Consider the following 15,556-nt stretch of genomic DNA (forward strand, 5'->3'; position numbering starts at 1 on the left):
TGAGAATACCAGAAGTCCCAAACCATATGACAGATTTGGCAACCATGTATGGTATGGTCATTCACTGAGATTAATATGTAATAGGAAAACCTTGAAAGTTTTAGTAGCTTCATAGTGAGTAAAAACTGACTCAATCTCTGAAAGAGACAGCAGCAGGCCTCAGGAAGCAGCAGGTCTCTGCAATATAATTAAGAACAGTGGCGTAACTACTGGGGTAGCAGGTCTAGCAGCTGCCACAGGGCCTGGGACATTAATGCTGCAGGTTTTGTTTTTTGTTCTTAATAGGCCGTTATTATGGGACATAATACTGTGTGCTGGGGCCACTATGCGGCATAATACTGTGTGCAGGGGCCACTATGGGTGATAATGGAGCAGTGTCAGAAAGCTTTGTCTCAGTCACCGGTCAGGAGTCTTGTAACAGCCAGTAGAGATGAGCAAACACTGTTCGGATCAGCCGATCCGAACAGCACGCACCCATAGAAATGAATGGAAACACCTGTGACGCCGGCCGGCCGCCGGCAAAGTCAGCGTCACAGGTGCTTCCATTCATTTCTATGGGTGCGTGCTGTTCGGATCGGCTGATCCGAACAGTGTTCGCTCATCTCTAGTAACAGGATAATGAGCCAAAACACACAGCTAAAAACACTCAAGATTATCTAGGAGGAAAACATCGGACTATTCTGAAGTGGCCTTCTATGAGCCCTGACCTAAATCCTATTGAGCATCTCTGGAAGGAGTTGAAACATGCCGTCTGGAGAAGGCGCTTTTCAAACCCGAGACAACTGGAGCAGTTTGCTCATGAGGAGTGGGCCCAGTAGCATAACTAGAAATGGCGGGGCCCCGTGGCGAACTTTTGACACGCCCCCCCCCCCCCCCCCGACTGACACCGATGCCGAAGATCTCAACCGACCCCCTCCTCCGCATTCCTGCGCGCTCTATTATGTCCCTTAGTGGCCCCTGCACACAGTATTATGTCTCTTAGTGGCCCCTGCACACAGTATTATGTCCCTCAGTGGCCCCTACCATTTATGGGAAACCCATAAATAATTATTATACTCTGGGGTCTTTTCAGACCCCAGAGTATAATAATCGGAGACCCGGGGGAATAAAAACATAAAAAACTACTGTTTCTTACCTGTCCCCCGGCTCCTATGCTGTCGGCATCCGCTGTTGGCCTTCTTCAATTACGCCGGACGTCACATGACCCGGGACGCAGGCCGTAGTCATGGGATGTCAGAGACGTCAGACAACTAGTCCTGAGCTAAGTATGACCCCCGAGTATAATGATAGTCTTTGTGGGGCCCGCGGTGTCACTTACCGATCCCGGCCCAGCCAGGATGGGTAAGTAAACAGGGCCCGTTACTGGCTGGAGTAACTCCAGCGGTAACGGCTAGAGTTGAGCGAGTACTGTTCGGATCAGCGATCCGAACAGCACGCACGCATTGAAATGAATGGAAGCACCTGGTTCTTCCGGTTTGACGGCAACCGGACGCTTAATCTGCCGCGTGCCGGCTGCGTGCATTGACTTCAATGCGTGCGTGCTGTTCGGATCGACTGATCCGAACAGTACTCGCTCATCTCTAGTAACGGCCTATTAAAAGAAAAAAACCTGCAGCGGTAGCGGCTGTCACCAGGCCCCCTAATGTCCCGGGCCCTGTGGCAGCCGCTTCCACTGCTACCACGGTAGTTATGCCCCTGAGTGGGCCATAATATCTGCTGAGAGGTGCAAAAGTCTCATTGACAGTTACAGGAATCATTTGATTGCAGTGATTGCCTCAGAAGGTTGTGCAACAAAATATTAAGTTAAGGGAACCATCATTTCTGTCCAGGTCTGTTTTATGAGGTTTATTTTTTAAAAATTCTGTTGAACGAAAAGCAATGTCTGACTTCCATTTGTTCATTTTCATAGAATTTTATTTATTTATTATTACTTTTGTCAGATTCAAGTTATTGTGGGTTGTTCTTTTATTAAACGAGGGCGACCAACAATTTTGTCCATGTATGTATGTCAGGAACATTACATGGATTACATAGTAAATGGAACAGGTAACAGTCCATAGCCCAGATGGAGGAGAAAGGCGGACTGTCACCTTGGGGTTTTTGAGTCTCTTACTAACAAGTTATGAAACTAACAAGAGGTAGATTGATGAAAAGCTAAAGCAAAGGAATCATCTAAGCAAAACATTGGCCTGCTTCTAATAAATAGTTGACATACTTTGTACTTTTGGCAACAGATGTCCTCCAATGCAATAATGTGTGTTTATCACGTCAGGTGTTCCTCAGTCCCTCTGGTTATTTTGACATTATTCCAATCCTAAGATATTGAAATGAATTAAAATGTCCTTGCAAACTCAGCATTAATAATGCCAAAATAGAGGAAATTTGCAGGGGTTTCACAGTCCTGCAGCTCTACAAAAAGCTTGTGCTAGTGACAAATTTTAGAATTGCTCTGAATTCTGTGCTCGGCAATCCTTTCCACTGGAGATACATTAGTTAGCATTATAACTCCATTAAATGCTGATTATAAGAAGGAATTAAACAGATATTTTTAAGTCATTTCCAAATCGCATGATCATAAGTACAGTTGCTGTTCATATGTTTAAGTATGATTTCAGTTCTCTGTATCTCTAGCATTAAGAAACAAGATTTTAAAGGTACAGCAACACCAAGTACTAAGCCAAAAATTCATCTGGTGTCATACTGCAAAAAAGGTAGTACAATGTTTAATCTTTGATGGTGACAAGAGGACATTCTCTATGCGTAAGGAACGAACATTTCACCAGCAACTCAGACAGATGTTCTTTACTATAAGAGCATTGACAATATGGAACTCTTGGATGCCTTTTCTGAAAGGAAAAATATTACAGGTTACAGGTATGTATCCAGGATTTTATACAGATTGCCAAATTTGGAGTTAGGAAATCATTTTTCTCTCCTGATATGAGGCATTTGGCATCAGCCTCGTGGACTTTTTTTTTTTATACCTTTTCTGTATTACAGGAAAGAGTATTTCCAAATTTTGACAAGGTTGCGCACTCCCTCGGAGGAATAAAGATTAGGTGTACATAATTGGTAACAACAATGGATTTATTGGTATAATCTTATATTAATAAATCCATTGTTGTTACCAATTGTGTACACCGAATCTTCATTCCTTTGAGGGAGCGCGCAACCATGTTGAAATTTGGGAAACTCTTTCCCTAATATTCTTTCCTGTATTTGGTCAACCTTTGGAGTCATAAACCAGTAGACGCTGCCCAACATACTCGGGTACAATATACCAACACGCCATGAAGTGCGTATGACACAGACCACTATTCTGCAGAACTCCTGACTAAGGTCTGCTCAGCATCAAGGTTCCTAAAGAAGCGCGCCCACTCTTGGTTACCATAACCACATCCTTTTTCTGGATTAACAATGTAGGGCTATAGGTTGGACTTCACTGACTTGTGTTTTCTCCCAGCCTTATCTTCTATATTACTATGCTACTACACTCCTCAACAGTGAAAGTGTAACACCAAGAAGGAAAAGTCTTGGAATTATAAAAATCCCAGGATCAATAGACATGTTAATGATATGCAAATGATAAAAAAATACAAAATACTGAGAACATCTTGATTTATTTGGTATGTGGTAAGCGCTCCATGGACGTAGATACATGCACTTACATAACTTGGTATGCTACAATGGATTATTAATGGTTGTCTAAGAATGTTATGCCATGTTGAATACACTTGGCTATGCAAATTATCAACATGGGCTGCTAGCAGCATCTTTTGCATTTGCTGAGCATTGATGTCCAAGGTGCGCTCCGTGGGAAGAAAGTCCAGAGACAGTGCAGGCCATGGTAGCACATTTAGGCCATGTATATCGTTCGTAGTAACCTCAGCAATATGCACTCTGGCATTATCCACTTTGGAGAAATGGCTGTACCATGGTTTCCAGGATCAGATCAATGTAACTCTCAGCTATTAGTATACCTGAAATGAAGACTAGAAAGGTTTCTCTACTGTATAATATGCTATTCCATACCATAACCCGCTAGTAGAACCAGTGTGAAGTTTCCTCGGCAAAGTCTCTTCATGGCGCTGCCCATTTGGTCTCCAGATCAATCTCTGACATCAGCACATCCAAGACAAGAGGGGCTCAACACTGAAGAAGATAGATCTTCATTTCCGCTTCTATTGCCAACTTGCTGTCCACCATGATAGCCTTTGATAATGGTGGAATAGCTGAGCGCCTGGCTCGTAGTCCAGTGATGACTTCTGACGCTTTCTGCCAACACTGTTTGCCACCCTAGACTTGCCATATGACCTGCTGACATAAAAACATTCCTTAGGTTTATAATGGGCATTGAATTTATTATAACACAAAAAGTGTGCGCAAGAGCAAGTTTTACGACACAACCTTATTATAATGCAAATACATTTTTATAAACATTGTAATATCATCTGGAAATGCATTACATAAGTCTTATAGAATAATATATTTACAAATATACATATATCTATGAAGAAATTCTGTTACACAATCACTATTCAATTACTGGGTGGTCCAATTTAAGATTGCTATGTTGGAAAGCAACCAGTGACCCCATCAAGTAAACAGATAATAGAATTGCTTGGTCCAATAGCAATCTGTCATAAGGGTTCTTCAGCCAAGAAATAGGACAATTTGTTTAACCCATCCCTTACAATTTCCAGATATTAAGTGTTTGACAAGCAGCCAACAGTCGCGAAGATTCCTGTCCTCAAACTATAAATGTCACGTCTCCGGGTAATTTGTGACAAAACAGACTCCTCATGTCCGCAGGATATACAAACATTGATCATCCCTTACAACAGATAGATTTTCTATTTTACGCTTTCAATGACACCATCAGAATAATGCATAGCTAGGGTACGGTACATTTTATAGATAGCAACTTGCTCTTAGAGACCGTAGGGAAACAGAGGATATGGATTAGGATGTTTTGCACAAAAATGAAGATCAGCACGGGTACAGCTACAAATAACTGCCTGCAACATCAAAGACATTGCATGTATAAGCTGCATATAGGGCATGGGAAGGGTTAAAGCTAAATATTACATCACTGGTATTGCTTTATCACTCTATATCACTATGTCTGAAAGGCTTTTGCTTGCAGTTGCCAGGGTTGTCTTTTGTCTTTATCATTGTCCATGAGCGGGAAGTACTGAATTCTAGTTTTAACTCTTTCCAGGTAAAATAAATGCTATATACAATGAATGCAATCTACAACTCCGTATATATCTTGCGGTTCACTTTCTCATGTATGATGACTATTTGCATAATGATCTATTTCGCCATTGTACAGAAATAATATTTGCCAAAGGGGCAAAATGAAGGCATCTTATTGGCCACAATGGGCAATGGGAAGAGTGAAGCGATGACCATCCGGACCTGATAAATGTTTGTACAGCATGTCAGATGGTTCCTCACAAATTCAACCATCCACAGGTTTGTACTTAAAAATCTGTGACTTGTACAATGTCACGAAAAACTGACATGGATAAATTTACCTTATGCTTTACGGTAAGAGTCCTGCAGATTCTAAAATGTCATAGGAGATTTCTGCATTTTGTCAAGCTAGACAATGAAAGATGCCATCTTGTTGCTATGGGCAATCGCTGTGCAAATTTAACCCTGCGTCACATGCACAAGATAAGTAAGTAAGTGTATTAGAACTGGTTGCAATGCAAGTATGCTGATCAGTATAATACTGCCCTGACTCTTTATGGTCAGCGGAGAGTAAAAAATAATCCACACCTCCCCTCAAAGTCAAGAATACAATTACTTTTTTTCCTTAAATAAACAGTAGGTTTTTTTTTCCTTCCATTCTCCTGCCCTTAAAATTATCAGCAGAACATTGTGTATCTGTTGGTTTACGAGCATGCACATCACCACTACTCTTGTTTATCTCTTGCCCTGTGGCAATTAGAAGCAGATTTATGTTCTATACAGAGAAGATGTGACACATTTATTTTTCACGGCCTTCTTTTTTTTTTTTTTTTTTGCTCCACTGCCTGACATTGGACTGTGCATGCTAATGTAAGTTATGTATGGCCTGGAGACACAGGAGCTTCCAAATGGTGAGGCTGATACATGAATGAGGAGAGGAGAAGGCTGGTTTGTTATCAAGCTCTTGACAGCGCTGGCTCCAGCTGGTCAGCAGCGCTTCACATGAGGATGGGGAGGGGAGGCTGCAAACCCTGTACAATGCTACTCAGCCTCCAGGAATAAGAAGCGATTGCATGCATTCTTTGGCGACTGCATTGAAATACAGCACGGTTCAATATGCTTGGGCTGTTGGGTGACTAAATGGCTAGTTTTGTTATCCAACCTGAAATGCGTGGGCCCCAATGCAAAATCTGTAACAGGGTTCCCACTTACCATATTGTGCGTTCTCTTATTTTATAGAGAAGCCTGATAGCATTTGCTACCTCCGTACGTTGAATCCAACTAATATTTGTATGGAGTTTTTATGCTCTCTCTTACAAGGCTCTTGTTTGGTACATTGGTTTCTGTCCTTATTCATTATTTATGCTGATGGATTAAAATAATCTACTCCTAAAGGGCAAATGGGCCTACCCGCCCCCTAAGAGCCAGAGGCAGGAGCAGCTAAATAAAAGCAGTTTCCGCTAATACACAGTTATCTAATCTATTTACTGACAGGCATGTAATACTGCATTTCCCCTGCAGGGGAACTATATGGGGGAAGGGAAACTTTTAGGTTTCCGCTGCAGGAAGGGAATGTATATAGGAACCTTTTTTATGCCAATTGCCACATCTATGTGTATATGGAGGGATTGGATGATAATTTGCTACTTTCTACACTCACATATTTGTAACATTTCTCTCTTTTTTTGGCAATTTCCCCGCCTGTACAATCTGGCATGTCGATGTATGAATGGTCACATGGCGGTGTCTTAATCTAATGATTATGGCCGGCATTACATGATATTGAATGAAATTAGCCCTAATGTGTATGTCCGAGATAGAAAAATTAAATTGTGGGAGGGAGACTGATGGGAGCAATTGCAATCTGTGCAGAGTGCTGTGGAATATGTGGCCATTGTATAAGCAGTTAACAAAATTATGTGCTGTATATTAGCGCTGTGTGACTTTGTGAGCACAATATACTGTATTCAGGGGCATAGCTATAGGAGGGGTAGCGGTAGAATCTGCTATTTGGCCCTGGACCCTCTCTCACATAAAATATAACACTATTCTAAATGGCACAAGGTAGGTAGTGGACCCTTTACAGATTTTGCATTGGGGTGAGGAACTTCTGACTGTATTTCCTTGAATATTCAAATGATAACCCTTAAAAAAGGAAGAAAACTGAATATTCGGCCCCAGAAGTTATGCCTAATGTCCCATTTCTCTCAGTTAAAGCCATTCTCAACTATATCTGTGTCCTGAAGATGAAGATACTGTGGAATACTTTGGTTGGACATATGAGTTGTCGGCTGCCCCCTAAAATTTACCTTGTTAGGTCCCAAACCACTTTAGGCACATGGCCTATGAGAGAGCTGGTGTACCATAAATGCTATATGGGAACACTGTTAGGTGAATATTGCATTTATCATTTTATGAAACACTTCAGATGTATCTACTCTGACTTTATTTCAATTTCTTAAGGACTAATTCACGACAATATTGCAACATTATGGCACAACCCTTGACAGGCTATTTACAACTCAACCACTGACAGGCCATCCGTAGCATAATTTTTTAGGGTTTTTGGAGTATACATGAAACATAAGCCCTACTGAAAATATGTCCTAGTTACAGTTCATTAAAAAAAAAAAAGTGTCCAGGCAGCTATACATGTAAAAAAAATAATAGAACACAGCAGAACAGATACAGTAGACCCTTCATCAAGGAAACCAGGCACCCCCAAAAGAATTGCACCCCTAAAAGAAGTAGACACTTCCAAAAGAAAGCAGACACCCCAAAGGAATCGGACATTGACTTCAAGGGGTCTAGCTCTACAAGATGGCACTAGTGAGATAGTTCTCCACAACAATAAGGGTTGAATACGGGCTCTCATGCACAGATGGGGCAGATCTGCTGGCATCACCCCACTCCTGAGTATTGTGGCTGCTGCATCACCAGGGGGAGCCAATTGCTACACCTGGCTGTAGTGCAATGCTGCTGCAACAACAAGTAACCTGACAGTGGCCTGTCTTAGACAAGGAGTGACGCAGATCTGTGTGAGAGTCCATCCACCATTGCCACTTGCCAACTCTAAGGGTGCGTTCACACGATGTAAAATGGAGCGTGATCTGGCACGTATACGGCGTGTCAGAGTTTCAGCGCTCAAAAAGATCCTATTGATTTCAATGGGACTTACGAGTGGCCGCAAAATTACAGGCGCAAAATAACGCAGCGTATACGCTCGTAACTCCCATTGAAATCAATGGGATCTTTTTGAGCGCTCAAACTCTGACACACGGTATACGTGCCAGATCACGCTCCATTTTATATCGTGTGAATGCACCCTAAATGTTTTGGGTCTACTGGGGTCTAGTGAGTGGACTGTTTCTCATGGAAAAAAATAATCTCCTGAACATAGGCCCTAACCCATCTTTCAGAGCAAAAAAATAATATAAGTCCATGTCTTATTTTTAAGGAAACACGGTATCAGTTTGGAACAATTTTTTTTCAGGGATACTTTCTATATGACACTATTTTGGGTGGGTGGGGGAAGCGCCATCTTTATGAAACTAGTAATTTTGTTTCTATGTATATATTATAGAGGTGTGTTTTCTTTCATCCTTCATCTTGAAAAAAATAGCCCAAAACTAGAGGTTACTTTAGACTACCACATAACATAAAGACCATGAGCTCTGCTATCTGCGGACTATTTTTTCTACTAATATTTTATGATGAGGCAAAGAACCCAATGTATTTGCCACCAACTATCTGTTTGTGCGGTAAATATTGACTATTCCATGAAACTATTCCTCACATCGGCTCTCCGGCTTCTTTGCAGTCATCAGCTGTTTGGTGTAGTAACAGAGAATATTGGATTTTTCTGTGTTTGGATGTATCTTGTGAATGTCAGATGAAGCATTGCCAATGCTGGGGTTTACAGCTAAAGTGCTGGTGGGTCTTCTACTGCCTTACCTAAAAATGACATCATATGTTGTTGTGAATGACGGGGAGGCAAATAAATTGTCGCTGTTAAATATATCATTCAATAATATACTGTATCATAAGATGTAATAAAGATTTTCGTTAAGCAGTCATGGATTCTAAACCTAATGAACCTGTATTGCTGAACACATCATATTTACTAAGTGCCTTGCATGTAGACCCTTTAATTTACAGGTTCCTATGCACAGCAAAACATCTCCTGGATCCATTACTCATCATAAAGCTATGTTCACACCATCTTTGTGCACATTTAACATGTTGTATGTGGCAGGAAAGAGGAAAGAGGATCCACAGCGCTCATCCTTGACCCCTCTGCTTATAACTTGGAGCTTTCTATGTTCAGTATACTTACAGGCTGATCCACGCTCATACTGGAAAGGTTGTCAATCAGCAAGTAAGACCGCCCTTTATACTCATAAACCTATAGTGTGCAGGGACTGGAAGGGAACCTGTCAGCTGGTCTGGGACTACTAAACTACTAGCATGCCGGTAAGCAGATGACAGTTATGGTCCAAACCTATGTAACTTACTGCCCTTATAAAAGCCCTACACAGTATAACGCACCTATTACTGTCCCCACACTGTATAATGCCTCCTTTACTAACTCCCACAAATATATTGCCCTTTTTACTGGGAGCCTCATATTATTTTGCCCCCTATTAGCCCTCACACATTATCGTCTCTTTTATTGGTTCCCATTCAGTGGGCTGTCCATTTATTGGCGCACACACAGTATATTGAGCTATTTTTCACGCCCACAAAGTACACTGACCATTTATTGGCCCCCCCAATCATTTGTGCGGGCAGTGCGTGGCTATGGGGTCCGTGTGCTTTGACAGCACATCGCTTGCAATTGCGATTGTATTCCATCCGGGGGTCTCCATGCAGATTCTAACAATACATACGAATACATACGATAGTGTGAACCAACCCTAAGGAATATTATGCCAATCTGAATGCATTTGGCACACAAATCATAAACATTGGCTGCTGGCACCATCCTTTGCAATGAGAATGATTTACCAGATGTGCTAAATGACAGTCAAGATTGGAGACACTGCAGGCCATGGTAGCCTATTTCAGCCACGCACCCTACTCACAATAGCACGAGAAACCTGTGATCTGGTGCTGTCCTGTTGAAAAATGGCTCCAGGTACACTTTAGAGAAAAGGATGTATAACTTAAATTACCAAATCTATTTAATGCCGTACCATAATCACAGTCATTTGACTGGTTTAACATTGTCTTTTGAAGGCATCTTCATGGCCTTGTCAACGTGGTCTCTAGATTAATCTTCAGCTATCATTGCACCTGAGACACAAGTCAAAGAAGATAGATCTCCATTCCAGCCTTCAGAAGCTGTGGCATAACTAGCAAAGACTGGGACCACCAGCAAACTTTTGACTTGGGCCCCCCTGTCCCACAGCATAGTGCACCCTTTCATGGCCCCAAATAGTATAACGCTCCATTTACACATACTGTAATGTTCCAAAATGGCCTCTAAACACTATAATGTCTCATAGCAACCTCTCCACACAGAGTAATGTCTCATAGTGGCCCCTACAAACAGTATAATGTCTCACCATGGCCCCTGCACACACACTATAATGCCCTATCCTTGCCCTTGCACAAACAATATTATGTCCCATGGTGGCCCCTGCACACATAGTATTATGCCCCATAGTGGCCCCTGCACACCCAGTATTATGTTCCCATAGTGGCCCACCCATGGACAATTATCCTTCAGATCCTAAAGTATAATGATCGGAGTCTCAGGGGAGGAATCAAACATAAAAAAAACCCTGTTACTTACCTTTCCTGGCCTCTGGCACACTCCCCACTGCTTTCCGATCTCTTCAATGTTTGTACAGACGTCACGTGAGCCAGGCAGCGTCGGTACACATAACGACTCCGGTCTAGCCCATGTGACGTCTGGAATATTACCAAATAGGCCCAAAGACTGCCAGAGAGCACGAAAGGTAAGTGACAGTGTATTTTATGTTCCCTCACCTCTCCTAGCTATCCGATCATTATACTCTGGGGTCTGAAAAGACCCCGGAGTATAATTATAGCTTGCTTGTTGGGGTTCACAGGCCTGAAACCTCACTTACCAATCCCTGCTCCTGCTCACAGCTGCCTCCACTTCCCGTGAGCAGTAGTGAGGATCAGTAAGTAAATAAGGTCCATTACCTGTTAGGGTTACTCTAGCAGGTAACAGCCTATTAAAAAAAAGCATCGGGGGCCTCTGGGCCCCCTAAGGTCCCAGGCCCTGTGGCAGCCTCTACCCCTGCTACCCCAGTATTTACTCCACTTTTGCTATCATGCTCTGCTCCACTAACACTTTTTCCACCATCTGCCATTCGAAAGTCACCCTGGTCCATATGCCTAGTAAGAAAACCATGTAAGACCACAATTTCCTTGTGGTTGCAATTGGAATGGAGATGCCTAGTTGTCTGTGTTTTCCTCCGGTTAGAACACTCATTTGCCAGTAGCCGGATCAAAGTCCATTAGTAACTACCAAGTATTGTTTGTGACATCACTGTCTTTAATATCCCCTATTGTGACATTACTGTGTTTAATATTCCCCTACTGTGACATTACTATGTTTGTGTTATCCCTGTATTGTGATATTAAAGTTTACTACCCCTGTACTGTGACATCATTGTGTGCATTATCTGGCAGTGTGACAGCTCTGTGTGCATTATTCCTGTACTGCGACATCATTTTGTTTATTATCATTATGCTATGACATCACTGTGTGAATTATATTGATACTAGGACATCATTGTGTGCATTATCCCTGTATTGTTTGTGACATGTCTGTTTAATATTCCCCTACTGTGACATTACAGTGTGTGTGTTATCCCTGTATTGTGATACTAATGTTTACTATCCCTGTACTGTGACATCACTGTGTGCATTATCTGGCACTTTGACCAAACTGTGTGTGTTCTGTAAAATTATTATTTGTGTTATCCCTGTGTGTAAAGGAGACCAAAATAATCTTACACTTTTCAATTTTTGATCTGGCTACTTGAACTGTTCATGGTGGAGAGGGACCCCATTCTAAGTTTTGCCATAGGGCCACATGGTTACTTGTTATGCCCTTGCCCATAGCTTTTCATTTTACACGTAATGTTTCTGCAGTCCCCATAACCTATATTCATTTTGGGGTCTATATTTTATCTATAGTCTTCTTATGGTCTTCTGGTTATATTTTATTGACTGGACCCCTTATTAACTTCCAAGAATCTGACTATACGCCATTACATACTGTATTAATCTGAGTGTCAATGTGAGCACTTCTGTTAATGGTAATGTATGGGGTTGTTGATTTATGTATGATGCTGAAGTAGACACGATTGCTTGTCTGCATGAGGAGCTAAAAGAAATGTGTATTTATTTACTAGAATCCAAGGTGTCCATGTGAAATGTTGGGAGACATAAAATAATCAATATGGGAAATGAATATACATCTTATGCTAGTATGCTAGACTTCAGAGTCAGCACTGTTTCAAGCAGAAGCCCAGATTCCTATAAGTGTGTACTAGCAAGTGATGCTTTTTATTTCTTATGCTAATTAATTAATAGGCACAATCTTATTAAATAATAATGAAATAATGATACATAATGTAATTACACTAAATAATGCACATAAATACATCCGTCAGACCAGATACACATATACACCTAGAACTATATCATATTATAGCGTCTTTATTAGGCTATTTTCAGAGGGGGTATACAGGTTTGAAAGGTGGCACCTACTGGGCGCACCAAATATAGGCAACTTTATGTTTATACAGTTGTATACAACTGACTCCTACTATATAATAATTTCAGTTTAAGATATACACTTTTAAACACAACTTAATACATTTTATAGCGACACACCAGCCAAACGTATACAAGAAGAACATCTGGCCTAGCAGTCTTTTGGCATGTTAGGTGAGGTTCACGCCTGCGCCCAGATTCCGTTTGGGTAGTCTATCCCTGAATCCGCTTAAAAATGTGGAGAGAGAAGGACTTTTCTCTCTGCATTTTTCAGGCGGAAACCCAACGGACCCCATTATAGTCTATGGGGTCCACAGGGTAACTGCTTTTTAAGCGGATTGGGAAATCCAAACACAGGTGTGAACCTTGCGTCAGTATACAAGATATATTTTTCTTCAGTATTTAAGGCTCCATTCACACTGTGTTTTATAGCGCTGATTTTGACACTGAATCTGTGTCAGAATCCATGTGGTAAAAGCTTCCCATTGACTTCACTGGGTTCCTTTTTCTGCTAGCCCATTGAAGTCAATGGGAGGCTTTTTTTCCACGTGGATTCAGGCGCGGATTCAGCGTCAAAATCAGAGCCAAAAAAACTCAGTGTAAATAGACCCTTACCAAAAACTTCTTTTCAATTGTGAATTGTTTATCTGGGTTTTAGGCTAGGTCCCCACACAGTGTGGAAAAGCACTGCAGACATGACTGCGGTGCTAGCGAATTGCATTTTTATTCGCAGCGTTTTTCACAGAAAGTTCGCAGATAATAATTCTATGTACTTTCTGCTTCTATTATACCCAAACAGAAATTATCAGCATTTCCATAAGTATAATTTACATGCTGAGATTTACAAAAACGGAACGGTTTTTTAAATCAATATATTTCTGTAATGTGTGGATGGGATTAGCCGGAATCCCGTCCACTTGGCACATACTATAAAACAAAGTGTTATTTGCTGCGGACAAATTGTGGTGTTTACGCTATGTGGGGTCTTAGGCTTAAAGTGTAAAATGCATTTGGATGACTTTTTAGGATTAAGTTGCTGAGAAGTAGATACTATTTCTGGCCATTGTATGACTGGTATTCTGTTTTCCAGATTTACTAATAGGAACGCTGTATTCACATGACCGATCCAAGACTTGGCCATGAACAGTACAGAATACTGCAGTACCCTTTTTTTTCACAGACCTGTTCAATGAATTATGGCCGAGAAAATATGTTTGATAATCCATGAAAAAATAAAGCATCTTCTATTTTTTCACAGATCTTGAACGCCATTCAACTTGATTATACGACTGGTCACTTAGACGGTGTAAACAGGCAGTCTGAAAATGTGCCATATTTATCACAGTGACTAAATATGGTATGGTAAGTTTATTTACCACAGTACCTGCAAGTATCCACATATCTAGCAACTTAAGATGTGCCAAGTTCTGCCAAGATGCGTCTAAGATGCGACACATACAGTGTTGACTCACAGGGCTCTCTACAGTCTCAAGCAGGAATGGTTCTACTACTGAACAGACCTGATATGAATAAGGTACTTGGGATGAGATAAAAAACAAACAAAAAACTACTGTCTGTGTCCTACTTATCTCTCACTCGGATCCTTCTCTTAGGCTGGGTTCAGATGGAGTTTTTTGGACCAGCGGAAGCCGCCTCAGAATCCAGTCCAAAAAACGGCTAGCAGTGCATCGGCATCCAGTCATGGCATTCTGCTCTGGATTAGGCCCAAATGAATGGGCCTAGTCCAGAGAGAGTGTCATGAGGCGGACGTCTGTGGCTGAATCAACTACAGAATCCGCCTCAAGAAAGGGCATGTCGCTGTCTGTCGCTGTCTGATTCCAATGGGAGGCAGTGGACCCAGGGTGTCTTCAACCGGATTTTGATGCAGAGGCCACCTCAGAACCTGGTCCAAATAATGGCTAGCCACAACTGGATGCCAGTGCAGTGCACCGGCATCCAGTTGTGGCATTTTGCCCCGAATTACGCCCAAATGAATGGGTCTAGTCACAAGGGTGTGTCACCACAGACACCGTGGCATATTCCGCCGCAGAATCCGCGGCAAGAAAGGGTAGCTCACTTCTTTTTTCCGTGAGCATCAAAATCTGGCCCAAAAAACCCTGTGTGAACTTTCCCTAACCTGTCCTCTGTCCATAGACTTTTATCGAAAAGCCTGAGTAAAGAGTTTTGTACAGAGGATAAGTAAGAAAAGAGTTTGAGAAGTTTGAGAAAGAAATATTTTTCTGTGATAAGATATAGTACAAAGTTTCATGTATTGAAAAAGTTAGTAATGAGATCTAGAACATGATGTATCACCCATAGACGCCCAAAGTGGACAGTGACTAGCCGCCATTATTGTAAAATGTCACCATGGGTAAGAGTGTTCATACATCAGATGGTGGCAGAATGAAATAACCAGGTGAGGAACGGGCAGGATAAGTATTTTGGAATATAAAATGTAGAAATCCCTTTTATGAAAATAAATTTTATGTAATTTTGGCCTCATAGAAATGTTATGAAAATATCATACATAAATGAAGGCTATGTCCTAAGAAATTCTATTCTAGTTATATATATTAAGTACAAGTTTATATAGTAAGAA

Source organism: Leptodactylus fuscus, chromosome 2 (assembly GCF_031893055.1).
Source record: "Leptodactylus fuscus isolate aLepFus1 chromosome 2, aLepFus1.hap2, whole genome shotgun sequence".
In the NCBI taxonomy this organism is placed as follows: domain Eukaryota; kingdom Metazoa; phylum Chordata; class Amphibia; order Anura; family Leptodactylidae; genus Leptodactylus; species Leptodactylus fuscus.